Source organism: Neomonachus schauinslandi, chromosome 16 (genome assembly GCF_002201575.2).
Source record: "Neomonachus schauinslandi chromosome 16, ASM220157v2, whole genome shotgun sequence".
NCBI classification, from domain to species: Eukaryota; Metazoa; Chordata; class Mammalia; order Carnivora; family Phocidae; genus Neomonachus; species Neomonachus schauinslandi.
In genome coordinates, this window is record NC_058418.1 from 21,587 (window position 1) to 25,614 (window position 4,028).

Genomic DNA, 4,028 nt, shown 5'->3' on the forward strand with positions numbered 1-4,028 from the left:
AAAAAAAAAAAAAAAAAAAAAAAAAAAAAAAAAGAAGCCATGGCCAGGGTAGAGCAGACAGGCCCAGCCTGGGGGGCTGAGGCTGGTTGAGGGAGGACCCTGGCCCAGGGATGCATGAGGCTGGGAACGCTTACTGGAGGGGTCACGCTGACAGGAACTGAAGGCCGAAGGAAGCCTTGTGGATGAATGCTTTGGAGGCAAGTTGTCCAACGGAGCTTCCAGGAAACTGCAGGGGGTGATGAAGAGGTAGGCAAAAGGAGTCATCGCAGGCTTCCAGGGTCTGACTCATGAGCCAAGGAAAGTGACAGGCAGGAGGCCGAGGGACAGGCAGCCAGGGACTGGGTGAGGCCATCACCCCTGGTGAGCGGGGGCAGTGAAGGTGGGAAGAGGCAGCAGGAGGATACGGGGCCATGCTGGGCTATGGTGGGGTGCGCGTCCCCATGATCGCCAGGACATCGGGACATGCTGACTCAAGTGGGCACCCGGGGGGCCGGCTAGAAGTATGAGGCACGTCTGTGCCATGGGTCGAGGCAGGGACTGTGGACGCGCTCGCTGACCACAGCGAACTGTGACTGACTCACACCGCCCGAACCAAGCATGTGAAAAGCAAAACAAAACAAAACAAAGCTACGAGTTGCGGACACCGTGGTCCGGCCGTCGAGAGGGTCTGGAACGAAACAAGGCCACCTGGGGGGCCCGTCAGCGCAGCTAGAACCGGCCTGAGCCCCCGGAGTCCGCCTCCCAAAAGGGAGGGGCAAGAACAGCTCTCGCCAGAGGAAAGGGAACGCCGCGCTGGGTGGGAGGAATGGCCGGGCTGAGGCTAGGAGGTGGAGCGCGCAGGGCACGTCGGGAGGTAGGCGGACACTCCGGAGTGCGGGAGCACCGAGCGGCCGGGTTCCCGGGGAAGGAAAGAGCCGCGCGCCCCGCCCAGCCGAGCCCGCGCTCACCTCCGCCGCGGCGCGGGCGCCAGGAAGCCCCTCCGGGCAAGGGGCCCCGCCTCCCCGCGTTGCCATGGCGACTGCGCCCTGGCCAATCACGCGCCTGCTGGGCAGGACCCGCCCCCTCCCTTCGGACTACGTTTCCCGTGAGACTCAGCACGCAAGGACGGGCGCGGCCTCCGCCAGTGGACGCTCATTTCCAAAGGCCTCTCACGACTGAGAAGAGCTCCGGTCCTCTTAGGGAAATCTGAAGAGTCGCAGAGTTTGGGGGCTCCCTCCCCTCACCGGCGACCGCTCTTCCTTTGCATCCGACCCTAGACTCACCAACGGCCGTGATGGACGGTATGTTAGAATCCTGCGCATGTGCACAGTGGACCCGGCGCCTATTGGCAAGTGAGGTGAGGGGGGAGGAGCGTGACCTTACGGCCATTCAGAGCCAGCAGCCCACCTAGGCCCCTCCCCAGCGCTCCTCTTGAGGCTTCGTTCTAGGCGCTGAGCAGTCCCCTTGGTAACCGCTAGAGGACATCCGCCCGCCTCCCTCTGTTTCCAAGGAAACGGCCAGAGCGTCGCCCGGTCCTCCTGGGAGGCCGGAAGTGACGGCCTGTGTGGTGTAGTTCGGCGGAGACTCGCCTCCAGGTGGTCCCAGGAGGAAGCAGGGTCCGGACTCGGAAGTCCGGCCTAATCTGTGGACTTTCTCCGCCAACCCCGGGAAGGATTCCAGCGAGGACGGTGCTGGGGTCCTTCGTTCGACCTCTGCTGAGCGCCCTGAGGACATCGAGAACAAGGACCAGGGTGGGCACTCATTTACACAGGAGGAAACTGTCCCATGATTTATATCCTCAGAGTCTCAGACATGTTTTCAGACGTCAGTACTGCGAAGTGAGGGATGAAGGTTTTTGTCCAGCTTATGGGACGCTGCTAACCTTTTACACTGGGTACCAGAACTAGTAACAGTTCTCTTCAGTTTATCTCAGTAGGCAAGAATCACACTGTGGGAAGGGGTGCTTCGCTTCCAGAAATCAAGTAGCTGAACCATGGCTCATTCAATCCTAAATTGCATAAGCCTGTTTTGATTTCTTGTGATACCTACTAATACCTAGCTGCCAGCACTCAATGAAGAGCAGTGGTCTTACACACTGATTGGAAGCTCTGAGCATCTGCATGGCTGGGGCCTGTCAACTCTTCTTCTATATGTCATCAGACTGAGGTGTTTTGTGTGTGTGCGTGAGGGAGGGGGGAGGACTTAGGTCGTTTCTCTGGAACTGTATGGATTCCCCAGAAATGACTCTTCCACCATCCACTCTGTGGGGAGAGCTGGTGCTTTAATAGCTTTGGTAGCTCTCCCCAAGTCATCTTTGTTGTAAGTCTCTCCCAGGGGGCTGCTGGTTTGCATGCCTTCTGGAGTTCTGCAGTATAAGCCTGGTGGGACCTCAATCCACTTCCCCCAGTGCCAAATCAATATTTGGCTTTCTCGAAATCAGAGATAGATCCCACATCTGTATCTGCTTCCAGTTCCAGAATGCCATTGCTGTGGACACGTTTCACCATCCTCATGCTTGTGGGTTCATATTTTTAAACACTTTCATCTCTGTAGCTTCAGTGGGTTTTTGAACCAAATGAAATGCATGTGTTCACACCACCATCTTGCCCCAAAGAGCTCAAGGGCACTTTTACACTCAGCCTGTTCAGGATCAAGAGAAGGACTAGCCTGACAGGACAAGGCTCAACATGACCACAGAAGTTTAGGGGAGGGCAATGTAAGGCCCAAGAGAGGGGAAAGCAGGTAGTTATGGTTACTGTTCCATAAGACCGGAGTGTGGGCCACTGACCAATCTTAGGAACTGGGAGGGGTGGGTTTGAGAAGGGTAGAGGAAGTGAGGCATAGCAGGGGCCAAGCACACAGGTGAGAAAGAGCTCAATGAAGTGGGGAGGAGACTGGTGGGGAGATGGCATAGGACATCAGACCCAGGTCAAGGGGTCATGAGAGGTCCAGGAGCTTCAGTCCAAGATGCAGAAAAGGGTGTGTATGACTTGAGTACCCACTTGCTGTTTGACAGTTGCCTTTGCTCCTGAATCCCATGGGCTCCCAAGAGCTATCAGAGTGCGGGTTTGTCTGCATTTCACAGCTGTGCAGACTGAGAATGGCACCCTCATGATGCCATTCCAAGGGAAGGTAAGATGGGGGTGAGGCCAGAGTGTGTACCAGAGCAGAGGAGAAAGGATGAGTCCCGGAGGGGTGAACAGTGGCTTGGAGACCTGTAGGGGACCAGAAGACCTGGCACAGAGGACCTGCATCTAAGGGTCTTTGGGAGTGGGTTCAGCAAGACTCCTCTCCTTGCAGGATTAGTGAGATTCCAGGATAAAAGAACTCTGGCACTGCTGGGAGGAAGGGAGTGAGAATGGGAGGGCGATAGGTCTGTGGGCATAGTACGTGACACATAGCTGCCAAATCTTGGGAGGTAGTGGACTAGAAGACCCATCAAACTGGAATTAGTCTTTCTGGCCACTATTGGTGACCCCTGCCTAGAATCCCTGGCCTGGATGCATAAAGACTCATATCCAGATAGCTAAGTCCTAATTGGGGCCACCCCATGCAATCCACCCTGCCTAGATCTCCTGGGCTGACCGCACACCTCTGGCTGCCAAGGGGATAACAGTTATGACAGAAAGTCAGTGGGCCTCAGACAGACTACGTATCTATCCTCTGGCCTCAAAGAGACATGGGTCAAAGCCAAGTCCCTGCAGCTCTGTGACAACACACACTGATGGCATGTCTGCAGTGTGCTAAGATGAAACAGGCATCAGACTGTTACCATGCACATGTTTGACAAGTTTTTATCAGGAAGCCTCTCTGGACTGTGCCATTAAACCCTTCTGAACCATGACCTGGAGGCTGGAAGGGGAGGCTGAGGCTGTGGACTTCCACAGTGCTGTGCAAGGATTTACACAATGTGCATCCATTCCAACTTCTAATTTTTGCTCTTTCTTTTTTGTTCCCAAGTAAAGAGACCACTAACATCCCTGGGTGTGAGGACTGAGGTCAGGATGGGCCCTGGTCTGCTGAGGGCCACAGGGAGAACCAAGGAGCCC